This window comes from Sitophilus oryzae, unplaced genomic scaffold, assembly GCF_002938485.1.
Source record: "Sitophilus oryzae breed Bouriz unplaced genomic scaffold, Soryzae_2.0 scaffold_813_pilon_pilon, whole genome shotgun sequence".
In the NCBI taxonomy this organism is placed as follows: Eukaryota; Metazoa; Arthropoda; class Insecta; order Coleoptera; family Curculionidae; genus Sitophilus; species Sitophilus oryzae.
In genome coordinates, this window is record NW_022147432.1 from 5,487,792 (window position 1) to 5,506,788 (window position 18,997).

Below are 18,997 nucleotides of genomic sequence, written 5' to 3' on the forward strand. Positions count from 1 at the left end.
ACGCAAAATTTGTAGATTCTATCAGAAAAAAATTATAATACATACTTTTTTTACTGGTACGACTAATCCCGGTTATACACTGCGCGTTTTTGTGGTTGCCGCAGAAACGCGCGGCACCGGCATCGACCATATATATACTACACAGAGCGCCTGTCGCAACGTGGTTGTCGCAAAAACGCACAGTGTACCGCCGGGCTAAAACAACTGCCACTGTCGACTACGATTTTTCGCTATCGCAGTTGAGGTGTGCTTTCGGCGCCACCTCGAGCCCGGTGCGTCTCGATCTAGAATCGAGACGCACCAATTAAAGAAATAGACAGTGAAATAGATTAATTATAATTTATATATACAGCCTATACAAGGTGTCCCAGAAATAAAATTTTTGAAAATTCGAAATTTTTTGAAAAAAATTTTGAATTTTTTCTTGGCTTTTTAGTTAAAAACATAATTTCTGGCAACATAGGTATTAGATTAAATTTACAAGAAAGAAAATCCAGAAAAGATCCAGTGGTTCTCAAAATTTTAGCAAAAATCATTTTTTGAAATTTTTCAAAATAAAATAACCCGTTATTTTAGACTTATTTGAAAACGACAAAGGGAAAATATGCTTCTTTTATCAAGATCTACCAATTTCTTAAAATATCTGCACTTATTTCTGGGACACCCTGTATAACATAGGCCTGAATAAGTACAAGTAACTATTTTTCTGCAAAATAGAAACCCTGAATAATTTTTAAATTTCATTGATATAAATAATTTTTGAAATTTCAACCAAAAAAATACCAATATACCCATCTATATATGATTCGAAGATAACAATTATAAAAATTTCATGGTAGGAGTAAATCTCGAAGTAAATAGGTCCAAGAAAGTTGCCTAATCAGAGAAAAAATGAAATAAAAAAAAAAAAATTGAAAAAGTTATTGTTAATTTCTTCATTAAAATTTCGTAGTTGGTAAAAAACGCGCCATAATTACGCAGCGACTGCGATTTAACTAGTCGCTCTAGCAGTCGAGACGTAGCCGATGCGACTCGATCACAGACGAATTCAGTCCGGACGCACCAGCGATTTAGTGAGACTCCCGATTTAGTATTAGTATACAAACTACATACCTGTACCCGATCCTGTACCCTAGAAGTTCCCTATAGTTTGCTTCTGGGGTACAGATGCGTTGAAGCAGTCGATAGTCGTAGCCGTCAGTAAGTAAAAATAAAAACATTACTCTTTTCATGTTGTTGTATTATTCTGTATGTATTATGAAAACATTTCCAAAACACCTTTTTACGTAGAATTTAATGGTTTAAGTATAATTTTTTTTTAAAATTAATAAGTTTCGAGTCATCACTAGAAAAATTGATATTTTATTTGGGACACTCTGGGAATATTTTTAATCAAATGAAAAGAACTTAAAATTACCTGTCCAAAAATATAGAACACTTTATATTTTGTAATAGTCCCCGTTGAAATACAGAATTTTTAAAAGTTCGTCACTTTTATCTAGTAGGCTGTGGACCTCTTATTGATGATCTGCCCCTAATCAAAACAAAATTATACAGGGTGTTTCAAAAAATATGTGCCATCTCTCGTGGGTAGATTCTTCACCCAAAAATAAGACTTATTTTTCATACCAACATAGTTCCGATTCTGCTTTGTTTCGTGGCTACAGGATGTTAAAGTCTTAATAATCTTCGATTTATAATTTTCCGAGTACTTTAGTGATTTGAATGGAATTTTTGAGGTAAAAAATAAAACATATATTACATATTTTAATGCTAAAAAGTGTTAATAAATGCATCAGGGACGCGCATATAATTTATCACCAGAATATTTTTCAAAAAAAAACATGTGCGCCACTGACTTTTTTCATTTGATATCAAAATTGTGTAGACCGTTTAATTGTCATGAGAAAAAAAAAATAATAAAAAAAAATAATAGAAAATAAGATAAAAATAATGAAGAAGAAATATAGAAAGGTAAAAGAGAAAGGTGAATTAAAATATTATATAAAATTATTTACTGATACAAAAAAGAGCTATAAAAGGGTGTCAAAATATCAAAACTTTTTTTCTCTTATGACAACAGAAAACTATAATTTATATTATAGCTGTGTTAAATTAAATAAAAACTATGTTACGGTGAGATAAATTCAAAGATAAAGAAAGGAGACAGCAACAAACTAATAGTTATTATTTACTATTTAACTCTTATCAAAACAGGTCAATGCCCAAATCGGTAGCTTCTACTGAGAGTAGGGGGGTTATAACTAAATGTCAAAAATTAAATATAAATAAGCGCCACCCACTTTCTAGACCCTAAGAGTAAAAGTGATGTTTCTGAAAGAAAGTGGGAAACAAAATACTAAATAAAAACAATATGAACACTTAACTCATTTAATAAAGAAGGTTCAGCAGCAATCACGATAAAAAAGGTAAAACTTTAAATATTGTATGTATGGCTTAAGACGAGAAAATCAGTTGTCAATATATCAAACTAAATTATAGAAATATACCAATATATCAGATAAAACTATTTAAATCTTATACTGAAATAAACTCAATAACTCAGTACATTTATATACTAAGGCAAATAATGAAAAGCAATTAACTATAAAACAGTACAGCTCAAAAAGTATCGGCAGTACACAAGTGGTAACTTGAACGATAGTGTCTAAACTTAAAACGGTTAAATCGATATCATAAATCTCAAAATGGATATATAACAAACGCTATAAATTACTAAAACGGAAATACGACTCGCGATACTTACTAGTAAGTTCACAGATCGAGCCGTAAGTAAAAAGTCTAAAGAAGTTAACTATAACTATCTCAAATACGCAAATTAAATAGTTAAACTCAATAAACAGTAAAATGAAATGAAATGGGTACTTATCAGGACATTCCAGAATCTCGGTGGTCGGTGACTCAGATGGTTGCTGACTTTTTGACTGCTTATGGAGACGGCGGACGGCGGACGGTGAGCTGGCTTCAATATCCCATAGTGGTCGGTCTTAGAAGGTCTTCTGGATCAAATGAGCTAGGTGATGAGGTAATGGTTAGCTCAGAACCACATGGTGAAGAAACTGGATACTGGCTGGCAAGAAAACGGCAGCATACCAAATAAAACGTAATAAATGTTACAAAATGGTCAAAACCAAAATCCAAAATGAATATAATTAAATAGCATTAAATTAAATCCAAATAAAATTAAATTAAATGGCCTGAAAAAGAAGTTCAAAATTACCTTCACGAAAAACTACAAAATGGCGTAAACCATACCTGAGATGTCATGTGGCCATTCATCAACTCTTCTTTTCTTCAAATTCTTGCTGTTAAAATAATTGGGAAAATCGGAAAACTCCACTTGAATAGTGCAGAACGGCAAAACTATTCACAAAGTAATTATTTAACAGAATTTGCTAGAACTTAAATCAGCACAAGGCTTTGATCCCAAAACGTGTCTACACACCAAGACGGATCGTTCTAGAAGAAAGAATCATGGATGAACACCGGACAAAAGGGCAGTAAAAAAACACAGCAAATCAATGTTGCCAATAAACCAAATAACATACTCCCTAAGAGCACAACATGAAATACGTAAAATATAAATTACCAATAAATCGAAAGTATTGAAAGTAAACGGAAATCGAAGAAAGTAATCGAATGTACTACAGGAGAATAATATTACGCAACCAATACACAATGTAAACAATCAAAAAGTCACCATCATATATAAATGTCATATATAACTGTCAATCAAACCCTATAATTCGGTAACTAATGCTAATATGCTCGATATTTACGTCGCAGAATAAGAAATTACAAAATAACCAAATATTATTCCGCTGTAAACACATCGCTGTCAAAACATTACTCGCTTAATTTTAATTAAATTACGATTTTGCAAGCCTTTAAGAGACTAAATATCAGCCACACATCGTAAGTAATATATTTAAAAGTACCTATTAATAATTAATAAAAAAAAACGTTTTATTTACTTTTAGTTTATGATGTTCAACAATTGAATGTGCTACACTGATATCAACACTTGTTCGATTCAAAATAGTGTTAAATTCATACTATAATCATGGAAAAAGCTATAGCATTTTTTATAATAAAGGTACATCCCAAGGAATTTGTGTAAAATATGATAATATAAACCAAATTTAACTTGTTGAAATAGAAGGCATCGTGTTTAGCTTCGAAGAACTATAAAGCAGTACGAGACAGAGAAATTTACAGTGAAATTAGATCCTTCTTTATGTTGTTAAAAGAAAAAGTGTAAGGCAACAGTAAATAAACATATTTTAGCCTAGAAATTATATTATTTACCGATTTGTTTTTAGATTTTAAAGAAATGGCGAATGTTCCAGGTTTGATAAAACAATAAACTAAATTCAAGAACTGTCTCTAAAATTACAATATTAAGCCCAAAATAAATAAAATTAGAAAAGAAATCTATGAGAATATAAATCCCGTAACATAATGCCACTTCGGCCTCCTGAATGAGATAAACGCAATTTTATTAATCACAATTAATAAAATAAAAATAAAAATAAAATTAATAAATTATATATTTTACCTAATGTATTATTAAATATTATTACTGTTAGTTATCATTACCATTAGTCCAACATACAGCAATTTCAAATAAAAAAATAATGATATTTAAGATAATTATTACAAAAAAAAATAATTTAAAAAGTTTTAACACCCTGTAATTATGAAACTATGCATTTCCATAGCCATGTTTATAATAACTTTTTTCATATTTTTTGATGAGGAATCAAAAAATACTTTTTAAAACTTTTGCAAGTGAATGATATTAAATGTTTTTAAAGGTTGCTATTAGACTTGAATCAAATGAAAAGTGAAATGGAGAAAATATGAAGAGACAACTTTTAATCGGCATTAAACTACACTATTGCGCTAACAAGAGAAAAAGGGCAGTGGCGTACATGCTTTTTTTTAGAAAAATATTCCAGAGAAAACCCATATGCACGTCCCTGGTGAATATGTTGACACTTCTTTAGCGTTAAAATATATCACATTAATAGTAACTTTTACCCTCAAAATTTCATTCGAATCGCTAGAAGCACTTAGAAGAAAATTACAATAAATCGAAAAAATATTAAGACTTTAACACCCTGTAGCTACAAAACAAAGCAGAATCGGACCTATGTTGATATGGAAAATAAATCTTATTTTTACGTGAGGAATCTGCCAACGAAAGATGGCACATGCTTTTTGATAACATAAATCCCATAAACAAGTGCAAGTATTTTAACTGGTAGTATAGTTCAACCCCAGAAACACGCCTATTAGGTTTTTTTCACGAAAAATTTTTTGGATTTTTTTAGTTTTTAATTAAAAAGCATAATTTCTTGATAATATAGCAACATAGGTATTAGATTAAATTTACAAGAAAAAAAAATCCAGAAAAGATGCAGCGGTTCTCAAAATTTTAGCAAAAAGTCATGTTTTTTCGAAATTTTCAAAGTAAAATAACTCCGTTATTTTGGACTTATTTGAAAAACGAAAAAGAGAAAATATGTTTCTTTTATCGAGATTTACCACCCCTTAAAATACTTGCACTTATTTCTGGGACACCCTGTACCTATATTCGAAAAAATCGAAAACGAAAACATATTTTTTTTTAGAATATGCGTATAAATTTTGGGCGCCATTTTTAACCCAAAAGTCTATTTAACACAATTTATAGGCTTTAGAGGGGGCCCGGGCCCCATTGCCCCCCCCCTCTGTATCCGCCACTGTTCCTATGGATTTTTATTTTTGCGGAAGAATAAAGGTTCTTATTTTTAAATTGTCCATTATAATCTAGGCAAGAATTAGAAGTACTTATACGAGGGTATTTTTCATCCCCACTGAGTTACATAATTAATTCCGCGAGAAATGTTCAAAAACTGCCCCGTCTGTCCACAACAGAAGACGGTTGACATATCGAACAACCAAAATCTCAAATCTTGGTTTGATATTAATTTTTATTGTTATTAGATATAGTTTAAATGTGTTGATGTTGTTAAATGTAATTTAAATTGTTATAAAATTCTGCATCTCTCATTGCAAATATTATTTCGCCGTTCAAAGCCTATTTATTCAAAGAGGGCGAATTTTTACAAACTGTATATCTCGAGAGAAGAGGAATCGAGCAAAATATCAAGTTAAATTATTTTCAATGAATTAAAAATATACAGGGTGTCCCATATAAAAAATCAAATTTTCTATTCTTAATTTCTAAACTGTTAATTAAAAAAAAATCTTAAACCATTAAATTCTATATAAAAAGGTGCTTTGGAAATGTTTTCATAAAAATACAAAATTTTCTATAGCAAAAAAGTTACAGTGATTTGTTAAAAATGCACTTTTTTGAAAAACATCCCGTAATTCCGAAACGGTAACAGATATCTATTTGCGGTTTTTACCGTCATGTTTTTGATAAAAATTAAGCTCCAGACACCGATATTAGTCTTCGTCTATCTCCTACAGAAAAGGGTGTTTCCCTTTAAATGCTTCCAATTTGGCCCACCCTGTACATGGGTTGATAAATAATATATGTCAAGGGTCGACAAAGGCCCGGAACTTAAGATACCGCTGAGCCGGCAGTCGTTGGCAGTCGCTGGCAGTCGTTGGCAGTCGCTGACAGTCGTTGGCAGTCGCTGGCAGTCTTTGGCAGTCACTGGCAGTCGCTGGCAGTCGTCGGCAGTCACTGGCAGTCGTCGGCAGTCACTGGCAGTCTTGTATAAAATGACATTTTGGCAATACGTGTACATTTTTTTACCCTAGTGAGACACCCTTCGATATACAGGGTCCAGCAATAGTGCGTCGGGCATCTGTAGCTCCTAGAATAAAAAACTTGAGAATTTTGTTTAAGTGCAGACCTAAAGTATGTACCAAGATGTATTTCGGGAAAATATTTTAACTTCTATAGGGTGGCTCAAAAAAGTGGGAGTGGCCCTGGATGATTTTTTTTTAAATGGAACACCCTGTATATTATTGCATTTTTGGCTTCCTTTCAGATCACTTTACATAACCCTAAGATATGAATAAATATATTTCGATAGTTTCGAGATATTAAAAAATAAATCAAAAATATATATTTTTCAGCCCTTCTTAAAAAAATTATTAAAAATACAAAAACTGTCCTGAAATCAAAACTATATTAGGTATTTACATTAGATGGTCTGTTCTCACTTTGCTATAAATATGATAATCGTAAATCATACAGGATGTTCAATATTCTACGCCAAACTTTCTAAAATATAAAATATTTTTTCTTTGTTTTTTTGAATGGAACATCTTGTATATTATTTTTATATTAGATGGAGAGTAAAAAAATGAAAATTTGTTGTATTTAGAGTATTTCAAAATTCTTAACGATTTTGTAAATACACGCAGTTATTATTTCATACGGCGCTTTCAATGGTAAAATATGAGAGAAAAATCAATGGTTTTGGCTTTGATAAAAATTTACTGTGGAAAATGCCATATGAAATATAAAACCGCAAATATCTGCGAAACCGTTCAAAATTTTGAAATACTCTAAATACAAAAAAATGTTCATTTTTTAATTCTCCGTCTATTGAAAAAATAATATACAAGGTGTTATTATTTTATATTTTAGTAAGTTTGGCGTAGAATTTTGAACATCCTGTATAATTTAAGATTTTCATATTTATAGTAAAGTGAGAACAGACCATCTAATGTAAATACCTAATGTAGTTTTGATTTCAGAAAAGTTCTTGTATTTTTAATAATTTTTTAAGAAGGGCTGAAAAATATATATTTTTGATTTATTTTTTAATATCTCTAAAACTATCGAAATATATTTATTCATATCTTAGGGTTATGTAACGTGATCTGAAAGGAAGCCAAAAATGCAATAATATACAGGGTGTTCCATGTAAAAAAAAATCATCCAGGTCCACTCACACTTTTTTGAGCCACCCTATAGAAGTTAAAATATTTTCCTGAAATACATCCTGGTACATACTTTAGGTTTGCACTTAAACAAAATTCTCAAGTTTTTTATTCTAGGAGCTACAGATGCCCGACGCACTATTGCCGGACCCTGTATATAAAGCAATCATTAAAAATTATACAGATAATTGCTGCAGAAATATAAGAATATTTTTTTTTTTTCACTCATTATTTTCAAAATTCATTTAGTCACAAATAATCATAGTCAATAAACAATGTCAAACTTAATATTTCGTTAAGCATACTTCCGGCACAAAATCGATATTATTGAGTAATTATCGTTGGTAATAAAATTCTTTTTGCTAATGCAAAAAAAATTCATGTTAATATTTTTTTTATGATCGTATTTTAATGGGAGGAACAAAAATTTTACTTTTTCGTTTAAACTTTCTGTTACACGCCAAAATATATCTCCGTTCTAAAGCTTAAAATTGCCCCGTAAGAACTTTTTTTGCTCGTGTTACATATTTATAAGAACTTCTCCATTTCTGTCCTTTTTTACCCACTTCCACCCCTCTCTTCATTAGAAACGACAAGAAAACTTTTCTTGGGGAAAAATCCGTCGAGTTTAGCATATTTTTATAACTTTCCTTTATTTTTTCGTTCGTCATTTTCCTTTTTTTCAAAACTGAACTGTCTTTAAGGGCCTCATCATCAAACTATTTGAGATGTTTTTGGTGATAAGCGAGACCATCGATGGAAAAAGTTTCATATTATATTTAGGGCTTTCTACATAAATAATAACTTTCTAAGTGGGCTTTATATGGCTTAAGGTGGAATTCGGAAAAGCCTATTTGATTTTATGGATGTTAAAAAAAGAATTCTGTTAGTGGATTCGTTCCGAAAAAAATAAAATAAACGAATTTCTTTTCCTTGACTGTGGTTTTAAGGATTATTCACAAGAATAAGTTTTAAGTGAGTTATTTTCAGAAGCTTAATTTACATTAAAGTTAGCAATAAGACGTTTTATCTAACTTCTCTACGATTGACAAGTAATTGTATTTCCAAAAAAACAGCTCTTCCTACTTGTCATCAACAGTTTTCGCCCAATCTTAAAAAGAAGACGAAAAACATTAAGTAATTCAGTTTATAATTTCATCGGGCTATAAGCTTTGTCTTGTTCTTTATTTGATATTCTTTATAGTAGTACAAATACATAAATATAAAACTTCCACACCCTGTATATTGGAATCGAAATATTTGAGGACATAAATTTATACGAACTTTTTTACTTATTTTTATTTGCTGAATATGCTCTTGAATAAGTTTCCCGAATACAATTCGGACCACCCTGTTTTTATCAAAATTTTATTAAAATATGAAAACAGTGTAAAAGTAAATAACTTTTAACATAAAATAATATTTATTTTCCCCAACGCCTTGTGTCATCCCACAACATAACATTTTATATACGGAAAAGTATAATCTATACTAATATAATATAAAATCATTAAGTGACTGACATACTGATTAATCACGATCCTGCTCAAACCACTCAACGTAAGAAGCTCAACTTTGGCATACAGGTTGATTCTAGGGTGTAAAGGTTCAGAGAAAACTGTAAAAGTAAATAACTTTTAACATAAAATAATATTTATTTTCCCCAACGCCTTGTGTCATCCCACAACATAACATTTTATATACGGAAAAGTATAATCTATACTAATATAATATAAAATCATTAAGTGACTCACATACTGATTAATCACGATCCTGCTCAAACCACTCAACGTAAGAAGCTCAATTTTGGCATACAGGTTGATTCTAGGGTGTAGAGGTTCGATAAGAAGGGATTTTTCAAAATTCCAGTTCCAAGAGGCTTCCAATTTTTTATTTAAAAAAAAGTCCCCCAATTTTTTATTTAAAAAAAAGTTTCCGAAAAATCGCTTAAACACGTATATTTTATTTTGTTTTTTACATATTTTAAGACTTTTTAAAAATGTATACAGGGTGCTTCGAAAAATCTGGTCATTGATTAATCACAATTCTGCTTAAAGCGCTTGATGTAAAAAGCTGATTTTTGGAAAACAGATTGACTTTAGGGTGTAGAGGTTCGATAAGAAGGGATTTTTCGTAACTCGAATTCTAAGGGGGTGAAACTATCCCTCAAATATTAAAATATTTTTTATTTAAAAACCGGTGAGTTTTTCGGAAAAACTCTTAAACACGTATATTTTATTTTGTTGTTTTGTATATTTTAAGATTTTTTATAAATTTATTCAGGGTGTTTCATAAAGTATGACCATTGAGTAATCACGATTCTGCTTAAACTGCTTGACGTTTAAAGCTGATTTTTGGCAAAGGGATTAACAGTGGGGTGTAGAGTTTCGATAAGGAGGGGTTTCTCGAATCTCAAATTCCAAGAGGGTGAAAATGCCCCTCATATATTACAATATTTGAAATTTAAAAAACGGTTAGTCTTTCGAAAACGCTTGGACAAGCATAATTTATTTGGTTTTTCTACATATTTTGAATTTTTTTAAAAAATCATACAGGGTGTTCCAAAAAGTTGGGTAATTTCTTAACCACGATTCTGCTTAAACTGCTTGACGTAAAAAGCTTATTTTTGACAAACGGATTTTTCGAAAGTCAAATTCCAACGAGATGAAACTACCCCTCAAATATTACCAAGTTATATAATAATATCGCCATATTGTTTTTTCTCATGCTGACATAAATGTGAGAAAATTTTATCCAGTTTGTATGTTAATGGAAATTCTTGCTTTGCTTTATCATCACCATTACAAATGATTAATTCGACGCGAATGAAGTCGCTGCTACATGCTAGTAATATATATAAAGTATACATTAAAAATTATACAGACAATTGCTGCAGAAATATAACAATACTTTTTTTTTCACTTTTGACCTTCAAAATTCATTCAGTCACAAATACAGTCAATAAACAATGTAAAACTTAACATTTTGTTAAGCATACTTCCTACACAAAATCGATATTTATTGAGTAATTACCATTGCTAATAAAATTCTATTTGGTAATACAAAAAAGCTCTTGTCAATATTTCTTTTATGATCGTATTGTAATGGGAGGAACAAAATTTATACTTTTTCGTTCAAACTTTCTGTTCCACGTCAAAAAATAGCTCCGTTCGAAAGTTTAAAATTGCACCGTAAGAACTTTCTTTCGCTCGTGCTACATATTTATAAGAACTTCTCCATTTATGTCCTTTTTTAGCCATGTTCCACGCCTCCCTTCATCAGAAACGAAAAGAAAACTTTTCTTGGGGAAAAATCCGCCGAGTTTAGCATATTTTTATAACTTTCCTTTATTTTTTCGTTCGTCATTTTCCTTTTTCTCAAAACTGAACTGTCCTTAAGGGCCTCATCATCAAACTATTTTAGATGTTTTTGGGGATAAGCGAAACCCTCGATGGAAGAAGTTTCATATTATATTTAGGGCGTTCTACATAAATAATAACTTTCCAAGTGGGCTTTATTTGGCTTAAGATGGAATTCGGAAAAGCCTATTTGATTTTATGGACGGTAAAAAGAAATTCTGTTAGTTGATTCGCGCCGAAGAAAATAAAATAAACGAATTTCTTTTCCTTGATTGCGGTTTTTAGGAGTATTAACAAGAATAAGTTTTAAGTAAGTTACTTTACGTAGCTTAATTTAAATTAAAGTTAGCAAAAAGAAATACTTTTTATCTAATTTCTCTACAGTTGACAAGTAATAATATTTCCAAAAAAAACAGCTCCCCCTACTTGTCATCAACAGTTTTATCTATCCAATCTTAATCTTATTTCTAACCAAGACGAAAAAAAAATAAGTAATTCAGTTTATAATTTCATCGGGCTATAAGCTTTCCCATTAACAGGGATGTCGACACATTTTTTTTTCGTCTTTAATATCCAGAGGAAAAAATTATTTGTAAAATGCCAAGCTGCGAAGGCGTTATCTTCTGTGACATAGCATGAGAAGCTAGCAGAAAAAGTAAGGTATGATTCGCTTAAAAATGGAAATTTTAATTGAACATGAGTTTGGGTATTAATAATGTTTTTAAAACTGACAAAACAGAGTTTTATTTTAGGATGTGAATATCTTTTTACATTTTAATTATAATATTTATAGTATGTCTTGTTCTTTATTTGATATTATTTATTGTTATTATTCATCTTATTTTTTTTTTGTTTGCATTTAGTAGTTAAGTATGTATTTTTTTTAATAAGTTAGATTCACAATTCTAGATGGCTACGGCCCAGCCACGTTAAAGCACCGGTTTAAGAAAGATCACCTAAATCAAGCAACGCTATCTAGAAACATAGGAAATCCCATTCAAAATTTGAACTGTCCAGATATTGGCTCCCCTATGGATTTTATAGCGAAGTCGTAAATAGACTTTTTAAAGGTCTACATTTGGTAAACACACATGCCAAATTTGAACAATTTTGGACAAGCCGATTTTAGGTAATTTGAGAAAAACTTAATCGATTTTTAAATTAAAACTGAATAGGTAACAATCAAACACCAGTCAAAAAACGACATTCCTTAAGTTGTCAGCGTCATTTTCAAACGTAACTTAATTTTAATAAAATTTTAATATTCAGTACTATTAATAATTTATTGTTATACACATAAAGAAAATTCATATATATATTTTTTTTCCTTTCTTGGGTATGAGGTTTTTTTGATTAATTGAAAATTGAAACTTTTTTTTTTATTATGCGACGTTTCGCCTCATCATGGTGGGGCCAATATCTGGACAATTTAAATTTTGCATGGGATTTCCTATGTTCCCAACGACGATGCAACACCCGATATGCGAAAAAGTATAATATATATAAAGCATACATTAAAAATTATATAGACAATTGCTGCAGAAATATAACAATTTTTTTCACTTTAGGGTCAAAATTCATTTAGTCACAAATAAACATAGTCAATAAACAATATCGAACTTAATATTTCGTTAAACATGCTTCCTGCACAAAATCGATATTTATTGAGTAATTACCGTTGGTAATAAAATTATTTTTGCTAATACAAAAAAGTGCATGTAAATAATTCTTTTATGATCGTATTGAAATGGAAGGAACAAAAATTATACTTTTTTATTCAAACTTCTGTTTCTTGCCAAATAATATCTCTGTTGGAAAGTTGAAAATTGCCCCGTAAGAACTTTCTCTTGCTCGTGCTACATATTTATAAGAACTTCTGCATTTCTGTCCTTTTTTACCCACTTCCACCCCTCTCTGCATCAGAAGCGAAAAGAAAACTTTTCTTTGGGAAAAATCCGCCGAGTTTAGCATATTTTTATAACTTTCCTTTATTTTTTCGTTCGCCATTTTCCTTTTTCTCAAAACTGAACTGTCTTTAAGGGCCTCATCATCAAACTATTTGAGATGTTTTTGGGGATAAGCGAGACCCTCGATGGAAAAAGTTTCATATTACATTTAAGGCGTTCTACATAGATAATAACTTTCCAAGTGAGCTTTATATGGCTTAAGATGGGATTGGGAAAAGCTTATTTGATTTTATGGACGGTAAAAAAAGATTTCTGTTAGTTGATTTGTGCCGAAGAAAATAAAATAAACGAATTTCTTTTCCTTGATTGTGGTTTTATGGAGTATTCTCAATAATAAGTTTTAAGCAAGTTATTTTCCGAAGCTTAATTTAAATTAAAATTAGCAAGAAGAAATACGTTTTATTTAATTTCTCTACGGTTGACAAGTAATTTTATTTCCAAAAAAACCCAGCTCCTCCCACTTGTCTTCAACAGTTTTTCCCCTCCAATCTTAGTTCTAACAAAGACGAAAAAAAAAAGTAATTCAGTTTATAATTTCATCGGGCTATAAGCTTTCCCATTAGCGGGGCTGTCGACAAATAAAAAAACATTTTTTTCGTCTTTAATATCAGGAGGAAAAAAATTACTTGTAAAATGCCGGAGCTGGGAAGACGTTATCTTACTGTGACACGGAAAGGCAAGAGAAACTAGCAAGAAAAAGTAAGGGATGATTAAGTCAAAAATGGAAGTTTTAATTTAAAATGAGTTTTGGTATTAATAATATTTATAAAATTGACAAAAAAGAGTTTTATTTCGGGTGAATAATTTTTTAATATCATTTTAATTATAATATTTATAATATGTCTTGTTCTTTATTTGATATTATTTGTCGTTACTAGTTATCCTGTTTTTTTTGTTTCGAGATAGTTAATTCGACAAGTTCGAATTAACTATCTCTGCGCTGTGGTTGTCATTTTGTGGATCTGCCCGGGCTCACCTGATGATGGAGTAGGGCTCCGAAACCGGTAGTGAGAGCGGGTTGATCCACATTATGACAAACACAGCGTAGAATTAAATTTCTATATAAGCAGTTAAGTGGCAAGAATCATTATATAATTTTATTATATACCTATACTGCAAGAAATTTTTTTTTCTATTCAATAAACAATGTTAAACTTAATATTTTGTTAAGCATAATTCCTACATAAAATGGACATTTATTGAGTAATTACCGCTGGTAATAAAATTCTTTTTGCTAATACAAAAAAACGCATGTCAATATTTCTTTTATGATCGTATTGAAATAGGAGGAACAAAAATTATACTTTTTCGTTCAAACTTCTGTTCCACGCCAAAAAATATATCTGTTGGAAAGTTTAAAATTACCCCGTAAGAACTTTCTTTGGATCGTGCTACATATTTATAAGAACTTCTCCTTTTCTGTCCTTTTTACCCATGTTCGACCCCTCTCTTCATCAGAAACGAAAAGAAAACTTTTCTTGGGGAAAAATCCGTCGAGTTTAGCATCGTCATTTTGCTTTTTCTCAAAACTGAACTGTCTTTAAGGTCCTCATCATCAAACTATTTTAGATGTTTTTGGGGATAAGCGAGACCATCGATGGAAAACGTTTAATATTATATTTAAGGCGTTCTACATAAACAATGTCTTTCTATGTGGGCTTTATATGGCTTAAGATGGAATTCGGAAAAGCCTATTTGATGTTATGGACGGTAAAAAAAGAATTGTGTTAGTTGATTCGCTTCGAAGAAAATAAAATAAACGAACATCTTTTCCTTGATTGCGGTTTTAAGGAGTATTGTCAAGAATAAGTTTTAAGTAAGTTATTTTCCGAAGCTTAATTTAAATTAAAGTTAGCAAGAAGAAATACGTTTTATCTAATTTCTCTACGGTTGACAAGTAATTTTATTTCCAAAAAAAACAGTTCCTCCCACTTGTCATCAACAGTTTTTTCCCCTCCAATCTTAATCTTAATTCTAATGAGGACAAAAAAAAAGTAATTCCGTTTATAATTTCATCGGGCTATAAGCTCCCCCCATTAACAGGGCTGTCGACAAATAAAAAACATTTTTTTCGTCTTTAATATCCAGAGGAAAAAAATGCCTTGTAAAATGCCGAGCTGGAAAGGCGTTATCTTACTGTGACACGGAAAAGCATGAGAAGCTAGCGAGAAAGTAAAGTAAGGGATGATTCGGTTAAAAATGGAAATTTTAATTTAACATGAGTTTGGGTATTAATAATGTTTATAAAAGTGACAAAAAAAAATTTATTTCAGGTTGTGAATATCTTTTTACATTTTAATTATAATAATTATAGTGTGTCATGTTCTTTATTTTATCGTTATTATTTATCTTTTTTTTTTGGATTTAGTATTTAAATCTGTAAAAAAATTCTCATAAGTTAGATTCACAATTCTAGATGGCTACGGCCCAGCCACGCAAAAACACCGGTTTACGAGAGATCACTAAAATTGTGAAGGGCGGGTGAAAAGCTGGAAACTCTGTCTTGCTGTTGCTTAATGGCAAAAGTGTAAAATCTATTGAGTCACACTGCTCATTAACGACAGATGATTAGTGGCCGGAAGAAATCGGTTATCGCGTGAATTAGATTTGGCCAAAGGTTATTAATGATTTGATTGAGAACCGCGGTTCAGAGTCCGCGTAAACAAAGTAGCCGCCATCCAGATAAGTCCAAGTAGCAAAAAGACATTTACTTAACTTTAAAACTTCAAAACAATACTACAAAATTATCTAACGAGGACAATGTTCGTACAAATTCTATCTGCGAGATAAAAGAGTAAGTTACCACAATATTTTAATCAAGCATAACGCCAGGCTTTATGATTCGCATTTCTTTGGAGCTTTACAAAACTCATATTTTCGAATCCGATACTTTATTGTAAGCTGGGATATCGGTTCGAAAAACAAATCACAAACCCTTTTCAATTGCATCCTACGCTTCTTTTTCCATTCTTTCACTTCCCGAGCAATTCCTTTGCCCATTTTCTCCTCATCTGTTATTTACAACAACACTCCAAATCGATTCTATTCTTATCTAAGCTTTGTTTCAAGCAGGACCGACGTTTATCTTTCCTGGGTGGACCTTATATAGTCTATTTCTTTGCTGGGCGAGTCAAATTTGTTATCGGGAATTTATCGGCGGAATTTTTTGACAGTGGCAAGTTGTCCCTACGGACTCCAGTTTTTTTTTAATCCGCTTTTCCGGGCCGCAGCATGGAAGAAAATTAACCGGTCTGAAGCCAGAGCAACCGCCAAAATCAATCGACATTAAATCTTGGTTTTATCGAAGCTTTGAGAACATATTTTATTTGGCTTTGTTTCCGCTGCGAACTCTCGGGTTGAATTTCTGTACCGAACTGCATAAATCAAGGCTGTATAATATATATGTCTCTGATTTATTAAATAAATAAATAGAATAACTTTTCAAAGTTAGTCTCTGACTGCTGGATATATAGATAATTTAATGACTTTTCTAATATTTTGTATAATATTTTTCAAAGTTTAATCAAATAGTTTGATTATTACAGTTAGGGGTTGCGACCTGCTAAACTAACAACCTTCAGTTTCGCAGGAAATAAATGTGGCATGCTTTGAATGTATTCAATTAGGAATCTTGGTCTGAGGACAGATTTTGTATTATTATTATTTCTCTTAAATTAACGTTCAGAACAGCACAGTTGGATTCATTGGAATAGTGACCAAGGTTTTCTCTGTCGTGCTCTTTTACTTGTGAATTCCAGGCAGAGTAAGCAAGGCACTCCTTTCATTTAATTTAATAATATAAGTACGGCTATTTACAAATTTTAGAAATTAGGATTTGATTTATATGAACTATTCTCAAATTTCCCTAGTATTGCTTCTGGCGAGCGTATCCGAGGTAAGGCGCGATAAAAAATGTTTTTAACACAACGTAGGTTTTTTTATTATATTTAAATTGTTTTCATACAGTTCATCAAAATCTTACCTCTTCAATTTAGTTGAACGGCCCTGAGTTGTTATATTACATGCTGTTGCCTCATGGCAAAAGTGTAAAATCTATTGAGTCACACTGCTCATTAACGGCAGGTGATTAGTGGCCTGATGAGATGGGTTATCGCGTGAATCAAATTTGGCGCGGTAGGTTATTAATGATTTGATTGAGGACCGCGGTTCAGATTCCACGTAAACAAAGTAGCCGCCGTCCAGATAAGTCTAAGTAGCAAAAAGACTGTATAATTTAAAACTTAACTTTAAAACTTCAAAACAATACTAGAAAATTATCTATCGAGAACAATGTTCGTATATATACTATCTGCGAGATAAAAGAGTAAGTTACCACAATATTTTATTCAAGCATAACTCCAGGCTTTATGATTTACATTTTTTTGGAGCTTTACAAAACTCATATTTTCGAATCCGATACTTATTGTAAGCCAGGATATCGGTTGGAAAAACAAATCACAAACCCTTTTCAATAGCATCCTACGCTTCTTTTTCCGTTCTTTCATTTCCCGAGCAATTCCTTTGCTCATTTTCTCTGCATCAGTTATTTACAACAACACTCCAAATCGATTCTATTCTTATCTAAGCCTTGTTTCAAGCAGGACCGACGTTTATCTTTCCTGGGTGGACCTTATATCCTCTATTTCTTTGCTGGGAGAGTCAAATTTGTTATCGGGAATTTATCGGCGGAATTTTTTGACAGTGGCAAGTTGTCCCTACGGACTCCAGTTCCTTTTTAATCCGCTTTTCCGGGCCGCAGCATGGAAGAAAATTAACCGGTCTGAAGCCAGAGCAACCGCCAAAATGAATCAACATTAAATCTTGGTTTTATCGAAGCTTTGAGAACATATTTTATTTGGCTTTGTTTCCGCTGCGAACTCTCGGGTTGAATTTCTGTACCGAACTGCATAAATCAAGGCTGTATAATATATATGTCTCTGATTTATTAAATAAATAAATAGAATAAATTTTCAAAATTAGTCTCTGACTGCTGGATATAAAGATAATTTAATGACTTTTCTAATATTTAGTATAATATTTTTCAAAGTTTTATCAAATAGTTTGATTATTACAGTTAGGGGTTGCGACCTGCTAAACTAACAACCTTCAGTTTCGCAGGAAATAAATGTGGCATGCTTTGAATGTATTCAACTAGGAATCTTGGTCTGAGGACAGATTTTGTATTATTATTATTTCTCTTAAATTAATGTTCAGAACAGCACAGTTGGATTTATTGGAATAGTGACCAAGGTTTTCTCTGTCGTGCTCTTTTTACTTGTGAATTCCAGGCAGAGTAAGCAAGGCACTCCTTTCATTTAATTTAATAATATAAGTACGGCTATTTACAAATTTTAAAAAATTAGGATTTGATTTATATGAACTATTCTCCTCAAATTTCCCTAGTATTGCTTCTGGCGAGCGTATCCGAGGTAAGCCACGATAAAAATGTTTTTAACACAACGTAGGTTTCTTTTATTATATTTAAATTGTTTTCATACAGTTCATCAAAATCTTACCTCTTCAATTTAGTTGAACGGCCCTGAGTTGTTATATTACATGCTGTTGCCTCATGGCAATAGTGTAAAATCTATTGAGTCACACTGCTCATTAACGGCAGGTGATTAGTGGCCTGAGGAGATGGGTTATCGCGTGAATCAAATTTGGCGCGGTAGGTTATTAATGATTTGATTGAGGACCGCGGTTCAGATTCCACGTAAACAAAGTAGCCGCCGTCCA

General features: G+C 31.4%; 1 protein-coding gene and 1 long non-coding RNA gene across 2 annotated transcripts in view; one reads left to right on the forward strand and one right to left on the reverse strand.

Annotated features, from left to right (window-relative positions):
- LOC115889338 (neurotrimin-like) overlaps nucleotides 1–18,997 on the reverse strand; it is a 302,596-nt gene that overhangs the window by 259,208 nt on the left and 24,391 nt on the right. The gene's annotated exons all lie outside the window — the stretch shown is intronic.
- Nucleotides 3,883–4,380, forward strand: LOC115889340. The gene is made up of 3 exons (XR_004051424.1): nucleotides 3,883–3,936; nucleotides 4,002–4,278; nucleotides 4,344–4,380. It is a non-coding gene; the product is annotated as an uncharacterized LOC115889340 (long non-coding RNA).